Here is a 23,681-nt window from a genome sequence, read left to right on the forward strand (position 1 = left end):
TTTTTTTGCAATTTTTAAATGAAAGACAAAGTAAATTGTGAACACAAAATCCTCAAACTCACCTAAATGTAGTTAAAAATAATTTCCATGTCAAAAAAGTTGCAGAACTAGGTTACGTGCTTGGGTGACCTTTTTTTAAAATGTCCCAAAACTGAATTATAATGTTAGTGGGTAGTACAGATGGTTAAAGTGGGGAGTTCTGAAGGATATTTTGTTCATTACTGTTGTTGTTAAATTAAAGTACCAACATTTTCTTACGAAGTTTGTGGGTAGTAATGTTGTATTCAGTAGAGAGTTATATTGGATTTTTAGGTCAAGAGTTGAAAATTTGGCTTATTATTCAACCACTATTTCAAGGTTTTTGGGAACAACTGCAGGATTATTTGGTGAGTTTTATTCAACATCACCACATCCTTTAACAACCCTATATTCATCACAAGTAATATATAAAGAACCTTACTTCCATATTGATAATAATTAAATGTCCATAATAGTTCTTATTAAAGCATAAACACAAGAAATTTGGACTTACATTTTCATCTAATAAGGTATCAAATAAACTTGTCTATCTATATTTCAATCATTCCACAAAACACAAGGTTTGCTACTGTCAACATATAATTCTACATAACTTATCATTGCACTTAATATACACAAACAACAGAGTTGCAACTTTCTTTTCATGACAACTTCGACATCAGGTCTGACGTCGAAGTGGGGACCCATTTCAAAATTACTGGGGATCTACCATATAGTTTTGTGCACTTATACAAATGACTACAATTTTTTTTAAGTCAGTAATGCCATCCACTTTGCATTGCATTGACTTTTCAGTTCACATATCTTGAATCCATCCATAATTTTGCACTTCAAAATTGTTGGCAATGTCAACAAACTACAACACCAACTAACTTTTAACAAATAAATCGTAGTATTCGGGCACTTTTTGCCTGTGGATTAAGTTTCATATTTTTGCATTAAAAAAATCTGTTAGTGTTGTTCATAATATTAAGAAAAATTCCCCACTTATTCCAACACTACTCCCCATATACAAAACCCACAACAAATGAACATCGACAAAGGAAGGATTCCAACAACAACACTAAAAAAACTTGATTCTCCCAATCTTGCAATCACTCTTACCGCATTCCTTACTTGCAATGACTCCTACTACCCAAATATTTGACCTTTTTGCTTAAATAAACCCAATGTTTCAACTTTTCTGGTGAATCTCACACAGACCAAACATTTTGATGTTTGGGTTGCAGGTTTTCTGTGCCAAAGAAATAAACAAATCATGATTGAGTTACCAACCCAGAAATGATGAAGGTGTGAGAAAGTCGTGAGATAAAATTAAAGGAAACTCACAAACGACCGTGGGCATGGATGACGATAATGGAAACCCTTGTTCTCAACGATGTGTTTTCGTCACCTCTGTCTTCTCTCAGCAAAAGAAAATGCCTTTGTCTTCTCTCTGCAAAACACAATGCTTTTTTTCTTTTCCCTTCAAAAAATGTTCGCACGTGCAAGAAGGTAAAACTTTTTAATGAAAATCAATTTAAAAAATTTAACTACTGTGCTACCTCATCTATGTCAAAACTGAGTCCAAAAATTTTATTCAAATATCATTTCCGTTATAAAAACTATTAGAAAGTGCCTCACGGTTTTACTCCATACAAATATATATCTTCTCCCCATAATTCTTCACTTTTCTCTATATTTAAATAAATGCATAGGAATTACTATTTTTCAAATTAAATCTATTACTTAATATTATGGTTTCTAACCCCAATTTTTCAAAGAATCACAGAATTCAAATTCTGTTTCGAGAACACATTGTTCATGCCAATAAATTTAACACTCCAGCTTCACGTGCCATAGAATGATAATCATCAAATCTTCATTTCAATTTACTCTCTTGCTACAAAAGCAAAATACTAAATAAACAACCCGTAATTATATATTATAATAATATTAAAACTCTAACAAAACTACTTAAAATCTACCATAGAAAACTAAACTAGTTAACTCCCTTTACTCCAAGAACGTAACCCAAAAGTGCATTTAACAATTTCACCATTAATTCATCCATAAAAACTTACATATCGTATTAAAATCATCAATAAAACACACTTTATCATTCTATAATCCACTGTGCAAACATTATTCTATACATAATCAAATAATAATAAGGGAAAAGGTTTGCTTCCCTTACCTTATTTTTCTAAACGAAAAAACCTTTTCCCTTAGCTTTGTTCTTGTTTCTCCTTTTCCTTCCAGTAGCCTAAGCCTTTTCCGCTATAACTCTCTCACAAACAAATTTCTAATCAATGCTTCACGTTTACTTTTTTTTTTCTAAAAATTCATATCAAACTTAAACGCCCTAACCTTGTGTTTGGATGGAGCATTTCAACAATGCTTAGATATTGAAATGCTTTGCATTTGAATTGCTTGCAATTAAATTCCATTCATTTATTAAATAATTTGTTTGGATAAGGAAATTAAAATAACTTACATTTCAATTTCTTGTTTGGAAAAAAAATTTGAATATATTATGAGATAAAATTTAATTTGAACAATATTTATTTTAGGCTTAATTATGTTTTGCGTTCATGATAAATTTGGAAACCTGACAATCAAGAAGGGCCCGACGACACGAATGGGTTTGACGACCTAGACGGTCCGACAACTCGGACGGGCCATCCAAACTGTTGGGCCCGTCTGGGTCATCAGGCTTGTCCGGATAGTTTGACTCATCCGGGTCGTCGAACCCGAAGGTTTGGAAGGGCCCGTCAGGTCGTCGGGCAGTCTGTGTCGTAGGGCCCCGTTCGAGTCGTCAGGCTCATCCGGGTTGTCGGGCCCGTTTGGGTCTTCGGACCCATTTGGATTGTCGGACCCGTTAGATCATTGGTCTTGTCCGGATAGTTTGCCTCGTCCAAGTCGTCGGGCCATTCTGGGTCGTCGGGCCCGTTCTGGTCGTAAGGCCCATCTAGGTCGTCGGGCCCGTCCAGGTTGACAGACGAGCCCGTCTGGATCATCGAGCCATTCAGGTCATTGGGCCCGTCTGGGTCGTCGAGCCCGTCTGGATTGTCGAGCCCATTCGGGTTGTTGGACCCGTTTGGGTCGTCGGGCCCGTCTAGGTCGTCGAACCCATCTGGATCGTTGAGCCCATTCAGGTTGTCGAACCCGTCTGAATTGTTCGGCTCCGTTTGTGTCATCAGGCCTACCTTTCATTTTTCATTTTTTTTGCATGTTAACTTTTCTTATTCATAAAATCAAATATAAAATAAAATAAAAATAAATTATTTTGCCCACTTAAATCCTCTTTAGTTTCCTTTAAGGTGTTGTTATTCTCTTTGATTGTGACTAGATAGACATGTCAAAGTGAGCCAACCCGGTTCACACGGGTTGGCTCACCACGAGCCGGGTTGAAAATGAGTGAACCCAACCCGACTCACTTTAAGGTGAGTCAGAAATTTTGTAACCCGGCTCTACCTACCACGGGTTGGTGGGTTAAGTGGGTTGGCTCACCAACCCACCTAAAAAAATTATTTATTTATTTATTTTTAAGTAACCCAAATGAGATGACACTCATAGTAAAATCAAGAACCAATGTTTTAATCATGCTCACCACCAATATATGAAAAATTATTTCCAAGAAAGTATCCATATAGTCTAAGAAAGTATGACTAATATTACAAATTTTCTGTCATGCTATTCAACAAAATATAAATAGAAAAACTATACATTTTTTTTCATGCTAATTTAGAAAAAATTGTTTATAAGACGGTTACTTGAGTAATTTACTATAAAGATTATAGTTAAAGATTAAAGTATCAACATATATAACTTGACAATCAAATTAATTAAACATTCAAACTATTCAAATATAATTAAGCAACATTCTAACATTTAAAAATATGAAATTGTGAACAAATATGTTAGGAGTAGTAAATAATTATTAAAAAAATAAAAAAATTAAAAGAAATTTAAAAAAAAATTAAAAAAAATGTAAAAAAATGTTGGTGGGTTAAGTGGGCCAACCCACCTTCAACCCAGCTCGAACCTGTTTAACCTGTGGGTTAAATGAGCCGGGTTGAGTTCAACCCACTTTTGAAAAAGTTGAATTTTTCTCAACCCAACCCGGCTCGAACCCGTGGTGAGCCGGGTTGGCTCACGAGTTGAAACCCATTTTGACATCTCTATGACTAGATATACGAAACTTGCCTCCAACACTCCAGACCCTATCATGTATCATGTTGTTCTTGTCAATCACGGGCAGAACAAATATTACAATAATGAGTAATGATACTTTAACATGGTAAAAGTTACCCATTTTTAACTCAATGAGGTGGCAGCTGAAGTGTAATTTTATTTTTTCATTTATAATTATATTGGAATGATGCGGTGGAAAATTGAATGAGGGGAAATGAAAGGAAAAGGTGCAGGGTGCGTGATATGGAGAGAAAACTAGGTTTCGGCTTCCGCTACTCGCTCGTGTCAATGAAAGTGTGATTTTTTTCGCCATTCACTTCTTTTTTTGTTTGTCCCACTCCATGTGAAACTCAATCCTTAGTTTTTTTTGCTGCCATTTGCAAGGTTCTTTCCTTACCTTTTTAGCCCCTTAGGACTTGGGTCTCTTTGTTTCCCGTGAGTGGTTAGCCTTGACCAATAGCAGGGGCAATCACCAAGGTTTGTTTGTCTCTCATTTTTTGCAACCAACAAAACTGCGACTGTTTCTGATAAGATTCCAGCCACCGCTAATGGCACAAGGTTTGAGAGAGTAGCATGTGCAGCGAGGGTTTCCTTCCAGCGGCGACAAGTGCTTCCTTCCTCCGGCGACGAGAGCTTCCTTCCATTGATGATAAGGGTTTTCTAACCACGGTGACGAGGCTTTCCTTCCAACGATGGACAAGGACTTGTCCAGGTGGGGTTCATGACGGAGTTGTTCGCAAAGTGTAGCTGCAAATTGAAGCCCACTACCCATTTTCCCACAGTAACACACATTTAAACTTTCAAGATGTAATCTTTAGCCTCCAAAACTAGCATGTAAAAAGTTTATTACCTTTTGCTAATTATATTTTGTGTATTTTGGAATAAGTTGTGGTGAGAATTAAGCCTGAAAATATCAACGGAAAAGAGGGGGATTGGGAAATTACAAGGGTTTCTTTTGATGCCCTGTGTATTGGGGACATAAAGTTCATGTTTGATGAAGTTTTTTTATGCCAACTCCAATCAGGTAGGAACTTAATTTCATTGTTTGATTGGGATTGATGTTTTCAATATTAAAGTATCTCTTTTGATTTAAGGAAAAAATAGTAATTTGAAATTATATCAGTTTGTTGTAATATTGAGGAAATGGAGAGTTGTTTTATTCAATGTTCTTGTTGTTTGGTTTTCTTTTAAGAGAACATCAATCTTGAATTTGATTTATGAGCTCTTCTATGTTCAGGAAGATGTTTTTCAGTCAATGGGTGTTCCCTTGGCTAGAAACATCTTAGTTGGTTACAACATTACTATTCTGTCACTTGGCCAGGTACATTTGGTTGCTTGTTTTTAAACTTTCCTAGTGACAAAACGAGTGTCACTTTTTGATGGAATATTGAGGATTATTTTTCCTTTATCACCTATGTTGTGCTTCTTTACTAGTCTAGGAGTAGTAGAAAGATTTACACAATGTGAGGTCCTCTAAGAAATATATATATATATATATATATATATATATATATATATATATATAATTTATCATTAATGTAAATTTGTATATATGATTAAAAAATAAGATATATAATTATGTCACACATAGGTGTGGTAATCAAATATTAATGGACATCACGATTAAACAAGGTTTATCTATTCATTAACTTTTGTTTTAAGTATTTTTATGGCAAATGAAATCATACAGGTAGTCACCATGATAGAAAGTGTTGAACATTATGGAAATTGCACCGAAACCATATATATATATATATATATATATATATATATATATATATATATATATATATATTAAATTTTGAATGATTGAGTTTGGATTACTCAATCCTATCCAGCAGAACCTTGAGGTAGGCAGATGCTTCCGTCATTTTGGTACAAGTTTTCATGAATTTATTGTTTCTTGTTTCTACTCTACATGCTTGTTACCTTTGTCAAAATTATTGCAGATGAAGGATGATTCAAGAAATGCTCCTTATATTGAGAATCTGATTGAGGAATACGTCACTAATTATGATTATGTGGCACAAATTTTGATTAAGGTAGGGAATCATGAAAGGCTACATTGTTGAAATGTATATGTAATTTGTGAGAAGCTAAAAGCTTTGGTTTTGTTAGCTGATACTTTTGGATTAACTATTGTATGCATTTGCCCATTAATGACAGCGACCTTTATTGGTTGTATGCTGCATGGCCTTTCAAGAGGTAAAAGGGAGTTGTTTGGTCTCAAAAAAATGACTCTAGCAAACCTTGCAGGAACACTGATTTTCTCTAGTCTCATTGTCAGCACCAAAGCACAGCACTATGCGTTCTTGCATAGGGCTATGTACGGTTATAGTGTTAAGAAATATAATTGTTTATGCCAACCTTAGGTGGTTGGTTCATAGTGAACCATACAAGTCTTTTGTTATAAATTTTGAATTTGAAAAAACTTGATGTACTTAAATCGATATTTATTCCTAAACATGTCCAATCTATGCACAAAATTAGGTAACATACTTTTGAAGTGTTCGTAATACTTCAGTTGAAGGAAGAAAATCATTTTCAACTAACAACCTTTAGTTTATTTTTCTATATTTATTTTTAGTGTTAGGTAGGTACATTGTTACTTCTACTTTGTTTAAAAGAAAATGTAACAAGGATCTTATTTTCATTGTTCTGCTTGTGAATGTCAAAATATACAATTTAATATCATTTTTATATGCATAAATAAATATCCACAAAGCATACATAAGAACTGATGAGAAAAATGTAATTAAATTTTAATTAAAAGACCTTATATAAAAAAAGGAACACTATCAAAGTCAATTGTTTTAGGTGTATAATTATGTGTCTTTATCTGTGTGAAATTTTGTAAAAGTAACATCTCATTGAATTTTTTAGGAAACCATTGGCTGGAATTAGAAAAACATTAAAAAACTTAGGTAAGAAAGGAAGACATTTAAAAATAAATTGTCTTAATGTATACAAATATATGTCTTTCACCCAATGGGTATAAACATTGTCATTAAAAAAATAAACAATTGCACAAGAAATTGTCTTTACATGTACAATGTCATGGTATGTGTTCCCACAATATTAAATGGTCACTCCCAATACGCTATTAGTTTTGATTAGTTGCATGACGAACTCAAGTAACAAACGTAAGTGTCTTTTTGTGGATAAACATCTGTCTTTTTTTTTTTATAAGATTTTGTACTTTGGCTGTACTAATTCAATTAAGTATTAGTTGGCTGTCAATTAAGTATTAGTTGGCAGAAAAACTCAACGTCCATTGATACTACAAAAGCACATTTGAAAGGCTACCTCCATACCACATTATCCCTATACCACAATATCAGTAACAAACGTAGGTGTCTTTCTATGTACAAACATCTGCCTTTTTTTTATAAGATTTTGTACACATGGTCGTTCTCATTCAATTGAGTATTTTCAATAGCACTAATTTTGGTTACTCCCAATATACTATTAATTTTTATCAATTGCTTGACCAACTCAATGTCCACTGATACCACAAAAGCACATTTGAAAGGCTGCCTCCATACCATAGTAAGTGTCTTTTTGTGTACAAACATAGGTCTTTTTCTTTGTAATATTTTGTACACATGGTTGTCCTCATTCATTTGAGTATTTCCAAAAACACTAATTAGTTACTCCCAATATGCTATTAATTTTTGTTAGTTGTTTGACCTACTCAACGTCCATTGATACCGCAAAAGCAAATTTGAAAGGCTACCTCCATACCACACTATAGTATCAATAACAAACGTAAGTGTCTTTTTGTCTATAAGCATCTGTCTTTTTTTTTAGTAAGATTTCGTACATATGATCGTACTTATTCAATTAATTATTTCCAATCACATTAATTGGTTACTCTCAATTTGTTATTAATTTTTATTTGTTGCTTCCCCAACTCATCCGTTCAGTGCCATCACAAAAGCACATTGTAAAGACTTACTCAATACCATAGTACTAGTGAAAGACGTAAGTGTTTTTCTGTGAACAATTATCTTTTTTTTTTCGTAAAATTTTGTCTGTGTGATCGTGCTTATTCATAGTTCTCGTAACAGTAAATAGTCAACCCCAAGCATGCAATCAAACAAAAGCAAATGATTTTAAATAATGTTATATATTGAAAAAGGTTATTAAAAATTAAAAACCAAGATATAAAATCATATTAGTGGTTGACTATTGAAACATATATAATAAAATTCAAATAAAAATTTTCTCTTAAACTAAGTAGAAGTAACATTGTACCTAAGCTAACACTAATAAACACAGAAAACCACTTAATTGAATAAGAATGACCATATGTACAAAATTTTATTTAGAAAAAGACATATAATTGTACATAGAAAAAAATAATTAATTGAATAAGAACAAAACACTTAATAAGAACGACTATATTTTAAAAAAGACATATAGTTGTACACAGAAAAACACTTAATTGAATAAGAACTATTAATTCTTAATTGAATAAGAACTACAATGTGTACAAAATTTTATTTAGAAAAAGACATATAGTTGCACACAAAAAAACACTTACGTCTTTCACTGGTATGTGATGTTGATTAAAGCTTTAAAATGTGCTTTTATGGTGACAATGAACGGTTGAGTTGGTGAAACAACTCATGAAAATTAATAGTGTATTGAGAGTAACCAATCAGTGTTATTAGAGTTATTTCATTGAATAAGCACGATCATATGTACAAAATGTCACCAAGAAAAAAATAGTTACGTGTACACAGAAAAATAATTATGTTTGTCACTGCTACCATTTACTGTTTTGGAGCCTACTTAATTTTGGTAGTTTCCACACACGTAATTCTAACACACAAAATGGTCTAACAGTAACAAATTTAAATGTCTTTATCTGTACAACAATTATACTTAGATCTGTACAAGTATACTTAGATGTCTTTCTTTGTACAAGTATATGTCTTTTTATGTGTAGGACTTTGCACACCGGTTAAATTATGAATAAAATTATAAAACTCTAAAAAAATATATACTAGTATACAAATAAAAATGAACAAAAAAATGTAATTGATTGGGGAACAATTTCAAAGTGCTGAAAAGTTAAAAGATCCAAAAGAATAGAAAATATTAAAAGTTATTCTGAAATCGAAATACAATTTTACATTTAAATCTAATCCTAATTTGTTTACTTCCACCAGTTGATCGTGAGATGGTGCACCACTTTATATATCTGCATATTCAATGAATAAAGAATATAAGTAATTGAAATTCAAATAAATTAAGATTAATTTATGTTAATATATATAAACTTAAACTATAAAAATATGCAAATGTACGATTAAAATTATGTGTAGGGACTAAAAGATAAAATTGGTACAATTATAAAAATCAAATAAATAATTGAATATAATAAGAAAGCAAATGGATTACTATAATCATCCTGCAATTTTATTCAATGATTGGTGTTGGTTAGTAAATGGAGTCCAACCAATCAATCTATACCCATTGACTTTTCAAAAGCAAAATCTTATGCCTCGTAGTATCTTTGGATGATAATTATAAATAACTAAATGTTTTAGTATTTTAATATTTACCATTTCATCAAGATTAAATATATCTTTACCTCTTTTGGGAAAAAGTAAAGACATACTTTGGAACCATTTGTTATCATAATATTAAATATTTTCTTACATATTTCATGATATCAATTAAAGTATTTTAGAAGGAAAAGGCTTACTTCCTCCCACTATGCCTCATCCTGACACAGATAAATGGTCAAAACAATTTGACCAGACCTTATGTAGCTCTCCATATCAGTAAGACTTTGAGATAACTAGTCAACAATTTTGCAATTGAAACCTTCAACTGTTATCTATATTAAAAATACTATCATAAAAATTTAATGATTGAAATCTTAAATCATAACACAACTTCACCCTTATAAATGAGTAATTCCATTTATATTTAATATTCCCAACTTTATGAAAAAGTGGCTTGCGCACTACAAGAAAATTACATATTTGCGAGGGAATAATCCCTAGCGAATCCCCAGCTAATCTCTCGCAAAACGATTCAGCGAGGGATTAGCGAGGAAATAGCGAAGACACTATGCCGTAGCTAAAATATAGGTAGCTAAGTCGCTAGAGAACCACTTTGTCGCTAATCCCTAGCTTATCCCTAGCTAATCAAACCCTCGCTAATCCCTAGCAAATTAATTGTAGCTAATCCCTAGCTAATCCTTAGCAAATCGGTTGTAGCTAAACCCTAGCTAATTCCTAGCAAATCGATTGTAGCTAATTCCTAGCAAATTGGTTGTAGCTAATCCTTGGCTAATCCTTAGCAAATCGATTGTAGCTAATTCCTAGCTAATCCCTAGCAAATTGGTTGTAGCTAAACCTTAGCTAATCCCTAGCAAATTGGTTGTAGCTAAACCCTAGCTAACTTCTAGCAAATTGATTGTAGCTAATCCCTAGCTAATCCATAGCAAATCGATTGTAGCTAATTCCTAGTTAATCCCTAGCAAAGTTGTTGTAGCTAATCCCTAGCTAATCCCTAGCAAATTGATTGTAGCTATTCCCTAGCTAATCCCTAGCAAATAGGTTGTAGCTAATCCCCCGCTAATCCCTAGCAAACTAGTTGTAGCTATTCCCTAGCTAATCCCTAGCTAATGCCTACCTAAGCCCTCGTTAATTCAACAATTTAATCCCTAGAAAAATAGTAGTGAATTGCATCAATCCAAAATATTCCATTCTTTTACTTGTACCTTATGAAATGCATTTTGACATAAATATAACATTAAGTATAAATCTTGCCAAACATTTTATATGAAACATGTCAAATGTTACTACATTCAAAATAATAAAAGTGATGAACATAATGAAAGTAGTCTTCACAATTGTCAACATACATCATTAAAATACGTGTTTAGAAACAAAAAAAAAAACATCATCATCTTCATATTTTCTTCTCGCCATGTTTCATGACAGACGGTGGTGAAGATATCTTTAATGCAGGAAATATTTGTGTCTTGAAAAACTCCATTCGTGTTTGCATTTGTGTATGCATTTGTTGTTGTAAAAGATTTTGCATTTCTACTTGTGATTGCATTTGTGCTTGCATTTGTGCTTGGAATTGTGCTTGAAATTGTGCATGCATATCTGCTTGTGCTTTCAACTGAGCTTGTACCTGTTGTGCATGTGCCTCTATTTGTGCTTGTAACTCTATCTGTAGTTGCTTTTGAGATTCAGTTTGTAAATGTAACTGTGTCTGCATTTCTTGTTGCATTTGAGACATTTGTGTAGCTATTGTCGTGATTTCTTCTGTTGTAGGTGCATGATTTGGATTTGTGGAAGGACCTACAACTGATGAAGATGAACTATTCACACTGATGATGGCAAGTTCCAAGCTACGACCAATACCGTGAATTCTACCTTTCTTATTTTCACCTCCCATTTTCATCCATACTTCAAAATCAACTTTAGGATGCTTTGATACATCTTCTCCATATTTTTCTACCATAGCACTTTCATATGATTCCTATATATAGTAAATCAATCATTTTGTAATATAAGATAAAATAAGTAAATAAATTATCTTACATGTATACTTATAATGAAATTTTTTGCTTTATTGGAGACATATTGACCGTCTTTTATTTTATGAACTTTGGTGTATAGTTCACCATAAGAAACAGACCCATTACGTTCCGCCTCCTGTAAAATATATATCAAAATCCAAATGTATATCAAAATATATAATAAGTATGTTTATGTATATGATTGATGCACTAATCATATCCACCAAATGTATACAATATATAAGTATTATTAGAAAGTCATAGATATTTCTACAAAATAAGAAAATGAATACCATCTTTTTCAAGTGTTGTCCAAAGCTTATTGACCCTCTAGTGTGCACCATAGCCTTTGGCTTGGCAGCCCTATTGTTTTTACCAGCAATAGATTTCTTTTTCTAGTCTTGTGTCATCCATATGTCAATTAAAGCGTCCCACATCTCAGTCCTTATTCCTCTTGGCCCAAAACCTTTTAAGTCTTCTATATTATATGAGTTTGCTCTTTCTCTTGCCTTTTTTCTTGCCTTAGCTAAAGAGTCAGAATAGCGATCCATGCATGTCCAAACCTTTCTTGCCATGCTACGATCATAATCTGATGCAAATCGGTACTTATTCTACATCAATACAAATTTATCAAAATTAATGATAATAAGTAAATGTAATATAAAGATAAAAGATTATAGTAACTTGCCTTAAAATCATTGAATAAGATTTCCTTCATATCAGCAGAATAAGTTTTCCATTTCTCAGCTGGATTAGGCATTCTCATCAATACTTCAGATATGATATCTCGAGTCACAGAATCAGGAACAAACCTTCTTCTGCATGTTCAAATAATCATTTTACAAACCAAAAATTAGCAACATTGAATTGAATATTTGATTGGATGTACTTACGGTCTGCTAACATTTTGTACAGATATGACAAGTCTCCTATCAACTTCATTATGAGAATATACACTTGAAGGATCTTGAGTAGGTAGGTCATTAGATGTTGGATTGACATTTGATTGACCACCATCAAACACTAGAGTGGTAGGTGGTGATTGATTACCATCAATTGAAGTAGCACCTAAAAAAAACATTGAAACTAGAAATTGTTGACAAAGCTAATTTATTGCCTTTTTTCTTCTTTTTTTCTCTTAATCTAAACAAAATGAATTGTCATTTGTTTTTCATGAAGATAAATGTTGTTAAATACATAACAAAATTTGATTCTTTTTACATATAAATGGTAGTTAGATTCGCTTAAATAGATACAAAAATTTAGAGTGCTTTCAACAATTATACCTGGTGATTGCAAAATAGGATCTAGTTCTGAAGGACCAACATGACATTGAATAGGCTTAAGTTGACTTAGAGTGTGACTACCTTGACCTCTACCTCTTCCTCGAACAATCATTTTAGTTCCTGTCATGGAAATATAATTGTGACATTATTTATAGCTAAATAATTGATCCATCTGGCCTGAAAACTTATCTACTTCTTATTGAATATAAAAATAAATTTTTATTGTCTACTTAATGATTAAATAAAATCACCATGAGTTCATTACCAACTTGCCTTATTAAGTCTATATACACATTCATATGCATACAAGCAACCCTTAGAAAAGAGTAATGCCATATTGAAAACTTAAGGAGCATAATAGAGAACCAAATATTGCCAACAAATTCGATGTACTGTAACCACTACAGTTCAATGTTCAAAGATTTAATACAATAGCATGTTATATATTTATCTAATAGTAATGATTTAATATAATAACATGTTATATATTTATCTAATAGTAGGTTGCTAGAAAATTTGGATACCTGCTAGAGAGTGCACAAAAGAGCTCTAATTTAATAGCACTCAATCCAATTCTGAGATCCAATTCTCACTGCTCAAGATGAAGCTTTAAATTTAGGTAACTAACAAATGCTTCAAATTTGGGTTAAAATTGTGAATGGGAAAAAGAGAGGATAAAAGCAATCCATGATCAAAGTCAAGTGTAATGTAACAAAATAAATGTCGAAACTGACAATGACTAATGAAAGAGTATAATTCCACAATCTTCTTACACGGCTTGAAAAATATAAAAGAAATAGAGCAGGTTCCAGAATCTAAATTACTAGGAAGAATATTGAGGTAATGAAATGGAAAAGAATCAATCATAACCATTCTTCATCAGATTCATCTAACTCCATATTTGAATCATCTAAATCATCTAACTTCTCATCTTCATCCATGAACCCATCATCCTTATTGTGTTCATTGTTGACCTCATCATGATTTACATTTTCAATTGAACTTTGTATATCATCCATATTTACTTCTTCCATTGGAGCATGTGCGTCAAATAGTTGTATGATCTCATTATCAATAAGAATAGTACTCATTCTTGTGGACTCTTCATCTTGAAAATAATCAATAGCAATTTGCTCATTTGAAAAATCTTCTTCATTATTCAGTGTCTCAACTATAAACAATTTTGCTTTAACCTTGCAAGCTGCCCACCAATCACTAGTATTTTTACTCCCACTTTGAGGATATTTTGTATAATAAACTTGTTGAGCTTGTCCAACTAATACAAATGGCTCATTTGTTTGAAGCTTTGATTTATGATTGATATCAACCAACCCGTAGACATTATCAACTTTAACACCATTGACAGGGTCAAACCAGTGACAATGTAGAATAGGCACTTTGTTTTCAAATCCAATATATGATAATTCTAATATCTCCTCAACAATACCATAATAGTCCAAATCATTTTCACCATATATGTTTCCTCGAACACATATCCCACTATTCATGGTGGACTTATTATGTCCATAATCCTTTGTATGGAATCTATATCCATTAACAATCAAACCATTATAAGAAGTCACAACCTTCAGTGGGCCATAACTTATCTCTCGAATCTTTTGATCTTGGACATGACTTGTACTAACCTATGAATTATTGGAAAAGTGAAAACATAATTATATCAGTATTATAATTAATAAATATTAAATTGTACATTATAAAGAGTATGGGAGAGACTACTTACTTGTTGTTTCAACCATCTACTAAAATCTCTATCTCGAGCTATGAGTATTTCATCCTCAGATATATTAGGATTTCTTTCCTTTAGTGAATCCTCGAATTGTCTAACAATACGGTAATTAATAACATAACTAATATAATTATAAAATGCATAAACATATAAATTAAAAAGAAAACTTACTGAAGATAAGATTCTGATTCTTTACAATTCACCAAGATATATGTCTCAGCAATATGAAGTTCTTCATCTGTTAAGAATCTATGTTGACCTTTGCCAATAGGGCAACATGGATGTTTAAAAATAGACAATTTATCATCCAGTTTTTGTTCACCACCATCATCATTACGAGGAACATTAGTGTACCTTGTTTGAATGCTTGGATCAAAATATAAAGAAGCAAAGTTAGAAATTTCTTCCAAAATATATGCTTCACAAATAGATCCTTCAAACTTTTGCCTTATTTCGAACCTTCCTTCTCAAGTACAACATACATCTCTCAAATGGATACATCCATCTATATTGCACAGGTCCTCCAACCTTAACTTCATATGGGAGATGTATTACCAAATGTTCCATTGAGTCAAAAAATGCTGGTGGAAAAATCTTCTCAAGCTTGCAAATTGTTTCAATGATGGAAAGTATGGCATTGTCCATGATAGAAACATGTATTCCAATTGCACAAATCTCTTCGAAGAACAAACTCAGTTCAGTTAAAACTTTCCATATTGGCCTTGGCAACATGTCACGAAATGCCAAAGGAATAAGTCTTTGCATAAAAACATGACAATCGTGACTCTTCATTCCGTTCATTGTTTCTTATACCAACTTCATCAATATACGTTCAAACATCATGAGTTCTAAAAACATGATTCAAAGTGCTCTTTGCCACACCACAAGACCTACTCGTACCAATAACACCACTTCTTCGTCTTCAATGCATATGATCAACCTTTATGTAGGCAACATGACAACCCAAAAGAAAGCTTGCAAAAATCAAGTGTTCTCAAGGCTCTTTAGAAGCATCCATCAACCTCTCCCACGACTGCTTTGATCCTTTCGAAACCAAATAGTCAAGTGACTTGATGAAAAAGGATGAAAATGGTATGAACAGATCTAGTTCACAACAACAGAACCTACCAGCCAAGTTGTAATTACTCTTTCTCAAACTATGGTGTCTCAAGTCCATCCTCAAGAACAAAGCAATCACCAGCAGCAAAGCTTTTTCAATTTCAACAGCCATGGAAAAACTCAAGATCTTATGCAGAAAGAAAGAGGATCAGATCTTGGCAAGCACAAAAATGCCACGAATGGAACCAATGAGATAAGTTCTGCCCCAATAAAAACAAAGAGCAAGGGTCAAGGAAAAGATCAAAAGGATGATTTTAATTGGGATAGTTTAAGAATAGAAGCACAAGCTAAGGCTGGGAAAAGAGAAAAGACAACAAACACCATGGATTCTTTGGATTGGGATGCTGTGAGATGTGTAGATGTCAATGAAATTGCCTAGACCATCAAAGAACGGGGTATGAACAACAGGCTTGCAGAACAGATTTAGGTAGAATAAAGTACCATGAAATACTTATAACTTTCTTGAGACAGACACCCTATGAATGCAACTTATAGTACATGATACACTATGTAGAATTTCCTGAATAGACTGGTTGAAGAACATGGAAGCATTGACCTTGAATGGTTGAGAGACGTTCCACCAGACAAAGCAGAGTAAGTCCAGTGGTTAATTACACTTCCTAATGAAGTACTATTTCTTATACAATAAAGTTAGCATTTATTTAATCTTGTTGGTGAAACCAACATCTTGAACTCTCTCATTTCACTAGTAAAACACACACAAGTGATGATACTTTTTTTCCAGTAAGGCAATATATCCATAATAAAATTGATTTACACATACAGAGAATACTTGCTCAGTGTAAAAGGATTGGGATTGAAAAGTGTGGAATGTGTGCGACTTTTAACACTACATCATCTTGCCTTCCCGGTAAGTTGAAAGAAATTTGTGCAATTATTGGAATATGGAATAAATCTGATAAATTATTGACATATAACACATGTAGACAAAAATGTAGACATCTCTCAGCTTGGGCTCAACTATACCTGACAGTAGCTTACAAGCTGCAGAAAAATGATAGTGTTTCCTCTAAGCAGTTACTACAAGTCTGATAAATCATGAATTGTCTGAACCATACTAACCTACTATATCGCTGTAATCTGAACTACCGATGAAACTGAACTTGAACTTGATAATATTGCTACAACCTCCCAAACCTGGTTCTCTTCAAAATAGTTAATCGATTAGAAAACTTTTTTTCTCCAAACCAACTTCGAAGAAGATGAACGAGAAATGACAGAGGTCGAGATAATAAACCTGATTTAGGAACCAAACTCGACGTCGTTGCAACCTCTTCGAGTTCTCTTCCAAGCTTCTCGGTACTATCTTCACTTCCGAGCTTCTCGGTACTGTCTCCAAGCTGAAATCAAAACCCTAATGTTCGCACTTCTTCATTATACGAAATCCGACAGCCTTCGATGCGAGAGCTTCCGGTGCCTGCGAGTCACTATACGAAATCCGACAGCCTTCGATGCGAGCTTCTTATGCGAGCTTCTGATGCTTGCAAGTCTCCGACCGTTCAACCAAAAGGACATGAATGTTTGAACAGTGACATGAATGTCTCCGAGAAGCAACTGTTTAAAGTTTCAACCAAATAGGATTAAGTTTTAAGTTGTATGCTTTATGTTTTTAATTCGTTTTAAAAGTTTCATACGAATAGATTCAGTTATAAGTTTTATGTTTTTAATTCGTTGACTTTCATTCTATATTTTGTATCATTTTCATTTATTTATAGTATTTATATTATATATTATATATTATATATATATATATATAATATTATATAAAATATATAATATTATATAAAATATATATTTTTTAAAGTTAAGTGTTTAATTAAATCAAGTTGAATATTCATATTTTATAAATAAAATAGATACATACAATTTATTTTTATTTATAATATATCCTAAATAATTTATTTCATATTTAAAAATTTTTAAACAATAAAACAAACTGTACCATAAATATAATAATATATAATAATATGTGACAATATAAATTAATTATTAATTTAATAATTCTTTTATTCAAATAAATTAATATAAAATATAAAAAATAGCATAAAAGAAAATAAATAATTATCAAAATAATAGCTAATCATTTCATTTTTCATATAATTAATAAGAATTGTTTTAATACCTTTTGTAATAATATTTAAATGGGAAAAAATATTGTGTTAGTTAAATGGTAGTTATTATTTAATATATATATATATATATATATATATATATATATAATAAAAATAATTTACAAATAAGGGATTAATTTATATAATAATAAAATATATGTTTGAAGATTTTTAAATACATTGATAGTTTTTAAAAATTTCTTTAATAAATTCATTTTTTATAAAATAATTTGTATATTATTTTTTTAATTAGAAATTCTATTTACTAGTTTTGGATTAGCAATAAAATCATTTTATTATTAAAATCATAGCTAATGAGCATCGACTTAATTATCATATTATGTTGTATCTAATCCCTAACTATTAGCTACAACTTAGTTGCTATATTATGTTGTGTCTAATCCCTAACTAATTAGCTTAAGTTTAAATACCATATTATGTTGTGTCTAATCCCTAACTAATTAGCTACAACTTAGCTACAATATCTATGTTGTGTATAATCTCTAACTAATTAGTTACAATTTAGCTACCATATTTATGTTGTGTTTAATCCCTAACTAATTAGCTACAACTTAGCTACCATATTTATGTTATGTTTAATTCCTAACTAATTACCTACAACTTAGTTACCATATATATGTTATGTCTAAGCCCTAACTAATTAGTTACAACTTAGCTACCATATTTATGTTGTGTTTAATCCCTAACTAATTAGCTACAACTTAACTACCATATTTATGTTTATGTTTAATTCCTAACTAATTAGCTACAACTTAGTTACCATATATATGTTATGTCTAATCCCTAACTAATTAGCTACAACTTAGCTACCATATTTATGTTGTGTTTAATCCCTAACTAATTAGCTACAACTTAGCTACAATATCTATGTTGTGTATAATCTCTAACTAATTAGTTACAATTTAGCTACCATATTTATGTTGTGTTTAATCCCTAACTAATTAGCTACAACTTAACTTCCATATTTATGTTATGTTTAATTCCTAACTAATTACCTACAACTTAGTTACCATATATATGTTATGTCTAAGCCCTAACTAATTAGTTACAACTTAGCTACCATATTTATGTTGTGTTTAATCCCTAACTAATTAGCTACAACTTAACTACCATATTTATGTTTATGTTTAATTCCTAACTAATTAGCTACAACTTAGTTACCATATATATGTTATGTCTAATCCCTAACTAATTAGCTACAACTTAGCTACCATATTTATGTTGTGTTTAATCCCTAACTAATTAGCTACAACTTAGCTACCATATTATGTTGTATCTAGTCCCTCACTAATTAGCTACAACTTTGCTACAATATATGTTTGTCGCTAATTTGTCTCTAATTAGCGAGTAAAATTTTCCCTCGCTAATTTCCCTTGCAAATCAGCAAATTTCTTATAGTGGCGCCTACTTAGTAAGGCCTTCAAGAGACGTTTACTCTTACTGGGGTACTGTTCTAGGTCTTTGGCAAGGTCTCTTTTAGCATATAATCGCATTGAAGATGATTTGCGTGGCTTTGAAGGGTACTGGTTAAAGCATAAACAAAAATAGATAGATAAGCTACTGAGGTTATTGGTGATATGCTAAGCAAAAAGCCATGATTTATATGTAACTCACCCTTTGTCTAACATTGGAAGGATTTTGTAAGCACCTCCACCCTGCAATCAATGGAACAGTAACGCAGACCAGAAAATTTGAAACGAAAGAAAAGCAACACGAGAGACAATGGAATTATTTCATTCAAAGGTTCCTATCTGCAGAACACAAAACATTCCAGAGAAAAAGAGAATCATAAGAGAGATGAATTCCCCAATCTTTTCCTCCCCTCTCTCCTCTAACAATTTTCTCTCTTAAACCCCTGTTGCACTGCTAGGTCACGTAGTCCTTCAACCACACGCTTTCTCTCTTGGCTCGTGTGCTTCTATTGTTATCCTTGCTAACAGCCACGTGTTTTCCTCTCATTGAATTGTCACTAATGGTGTCCTGCCCATTTTTTGTCTGCCCCTGTAACGGTATTCCCTTCATTATAATACTCCCTCCTTCAAAATCAACCTTGTCCCCAAGGTTGAAATGAGGGTAGGCCCGTGCAATCAATAAATTATCTTCCCAAGTGGCTTCTTCTGGGAGTCCATTTTCCCATTGGATCAGAGATTGCTGGACTTGTTGCTCACCTCGAATGATTGTCTGGGACTTTAAAACAGCCATTGATTGAATCAGAGGAGGAATCTCACTATCACAAATTGGCAAGGGAAGGCATGGCTGATCATGTTGGCCATGACATAATTTCAGTTGCGAGAAGTGAAAAACGGGATGAATCTTCGCTGATGGGGGTAACTGGTGTTTGTAAGCCACCTTCCCGATTCTATCTATCACCTTAAAAGGCCCAAAGTACCGAAGGCCTAACTTCTGATTTTTGCGTAAAGCAAATGAATGTTGTCTATAGGGTTGAAGTTTCACTAAAACTAAGTCCTCAACCTGTAATTCCACCTCAATTCACTTTTTATCTGCATATTTCTTCTGGACTTGTTGAGCTTTCTGCAAAATGGACTTGAGCTTTTGAAGTAAGTCATCCCTAGATAATAATTGTTCCTGGACTGAGAGAGGGTCGTCTGCTTGCGAAACATATGGGAGTATCTTCGGGGGCTCTCTCCCATACACAACTCGAAAAAGAGTCATACCCGTGCTTGTGTGATATGCTGTATTATGCCAATATTCCGCCCATGACAACATCTTAGACCACTCCCTTGGAGCATCAAAAGTAAAGCAACATAAATACAGTTCGAGACATTTATTAAGAACCTCAGATTGTCCATCTGATTGTGGATGGTAGGCGGATGGCATCTTGAGTGTAGTACCATTGAAGTGCCACAAAAACTTCCAGAATTGACTAGTAAAAACCTTGTCTTTGTTTGATACTATGGATTTGGGTAATCCATGTAATTTGACTATGTGCTTAAAAAATAGTTCAGCCACTGATTTGCTAGTGAAGTCTTGTTTCATCGGAATAAAGTGGGCCGCCTTAGATAACCTATCAATAACAACACATATGACCGTGAAACCATGCGATAGAGGAAGGCCCGTAAGAAATCCATGGCCAAGTCCTCCCAAATCTGGTTCGGAATTGGCAGTGGCTGGAGTAAGCCTGCGGGCAGTGCAGTAGCAGTCTTAGCTTGTTGACAAACTAAATACTGTTGAATATAAGTTTTGATGTCTTGAGCCATCCCTTTCCAATAGAATTGGGTCATAATTCTTGCCAGCGTTCGAGAAACTCCTGCATGTCCTCCTATGACGGAGCTATGAAACTCATTCAGTATAGTCTGAATTAACTCATGGCCCACTGGAATGACAATTCTGTTTTTTCATAATAACAACCCTTGATGTATAGAATAATTAGGATCATCCCCTGAGTTGTTGACGTACTCCGTAATTAAGGTCTGAATGGCGTGATCAGTACCTTGTGCTTGCTGCAATCGAGTCACTATAGTAGGTACGGCTAGAGACCAAGCTGCATAAAATGATCTAGAAAGGGCATTCGTTGGTATATTGTCTTTTCTCGGCTTGTATTCTATAGAAAACTCATAACCAAGTAACTTATGAAGCCATCTTTGTTGCTATGGTGTTTGTAAGTTCTGATCCATTAAAATTCTCAAGCTTTTCTGATCTGTTCGAAGTATAAATTTGTGACCAAGGAGGTAGTGTCTAAATTTGGCCACTGCCTCTGTTAAGGCATATAGATCTCTCACATAAGTTGATTGCCTTTGCATGGCAGGAGACATTTTTTTGGAAAAATAAGCAATCGGATGCTTGCCCTGCATCAACACCGCCCCAATACCAATTCCAGAAGCATCAGTTTCTAATTGAAAGGGTATGGAAAAATTTGGCAAAGCCAAAACATGACCTTGTGTTAAAGTTGTTTTCAAGGTATTAAAAGCTTTTTCTGCAGCTTCAGACTAGTGGAAGCTATCCTTTTTCAATAGTTCCGTGAATGGACCAGCCAAGGTTGCATAATGCTTGATAAAGCGTCTATAGTATCCTGTCAATCAAAGAAAGGCTCTTAATTGTTTGAGATTTTTTGGTACTGGCCAAGCCATGACAACTTTGATCTTGCTCTCATCCATCGCAATGCCTGTAGCAGAAACTGTGTGGCCCAGATATTCTACTTACTGTTGTCCAAAGGAGCATTTAGAGAATTTGGCATAAAGTTTGTTTTGTTGTAACAGTTGAAAGACTTTCTCCAAATGTTTTAGATGCATGCATCAGGATGGACTATAAACCAGGATGTCATCAAAAAACACCAAAACCGACTTCCTGAGTAGTTTCTGAAAGATATTATTCATGAGAGCCTGAAATGTTGTCGGTGCATTGGTGAGCCCAAAAGGCATCACCATCCATTCGTGATGAAGGATTGACCTCAATCAAGGATGGAGGCACATGCTTAAGAAGACTAAGCATGTTTAGAAAGGAAGTTCACTAATCCTTCATCCCTTTCATTTATGCTTGTTATTTTTGATTCCCTAAGTTGACTTAGTTGAATCAACTTTAGTTGACTTGTTGACCTTTGACTAGGTTTGACTTGTTGACTATAGTTGACTTGACTTAAGCCAACATGCTAATCTATGTTTATTTGCTTTGTAGGTTAATTAGGAGTAAGAAAGCAATGCTAGGTGGCACATGGTGATTGGGGAGCATAAATGATGTGGAGGAGAGAGTAAAGCAAAGGCATAAAGCATAAAGAAAAAGGCATAAAGCAAGTGTACCTATGTACCTTTGGTCTCCTTTGTTTTTAGCACACTATGGCCACTTTCTAGAGACATATGAGACACATTCTTGGTCTCCTTTTGTCCTAGAACGAAATTAGCCTTGCACACACCATGCTAGGTATCTTTTATTTGCTTAGAGGCCCCTAAACTCTTCTATATAAGGGGTGCTCCTAGACATGTAAAAGGGTTGAACATTTTGAAGTTAAAACACTCTTGTGTCTCAACCATTTGTGAGAGTTTCCTCCCTAGGGAGTGAATACTTTTAAGCCTTATCTTGCATAGCAAGTGGCGGCACACATCCACTCATCTTCAAGGTTGCCATGGCTTCTAGCCTAGCCTTGTAGTGGCGTGCTTCTCACATTTTTACCATTTCTTCCCTTTCCATTTTATGTTTTCTTCTTCCTTTAATTGTTCTTGGTTTTCTATGATTTATGTGCTTTCCATTGCATTTTCATTTTGAATCAATCCATCATCTTCTTCTTTTGAGCTTTGTGAAAGGAACCTTCACATCTAGATAGCTTGCTATCTTAATGTCCAGTGGGGATTTCACTTAGCTTTCTTAATCAACTCACACCATATTCAATAATCTTAAAAAGGAACAAGATAATCCTTCATCATTCCATTCGTATAAGCCTTGATGTGTTCTAAAGGCAGTTTTATACCTGTCCTCCTCTTGCATCAAGATTTGATGATAGCCAGCTCTTAAATCCAATTTGGAAAAAAATTTAGCTCCATGAAGCTCATCAATCAATTCATCCACTATAGGTATTAGGAAGCTATCCTTCATGGTAATTGCGTTCAATGCCCGATAATCTGTACAAAATCGCCATGTCCTATCTTTCTTTT

At 33.3% G+C, this 23,681-nt stretch overlaps 1 pseudogene; it reads right to left on the reverse strand.

Annotated features, from left to right (window-relative positions):
- Positions 1 to 11,148: 11,148 nt before the first annotated feature.
- Positions 11,149 to 15,598, reverse strand: LOC146885692 (uncharacterized; annotated as a pseudogene).
- Positions 15,599 to 23,681: the final 8,083 nt, after the last annotated feature.

The sequence above is a fragment of the Vigna unguiculata genome, chromosome 6, assembly GCF_037176805.1.
Source record: "Vigna unguiculata cultivar grain cowpea cultivar isolate G323 ecotype 2 chromosome 6, ASM3717680v1, whole genome shotgun sequence".
In the NCBI taxonomy this organism is placed as follows: domain Eukaryota; kingdom Viridiplantae; phylum Streptophyta; class Magnoliopsida; order Fabales; family Fabaceae; genus Vigna; species Vigna unguiculata.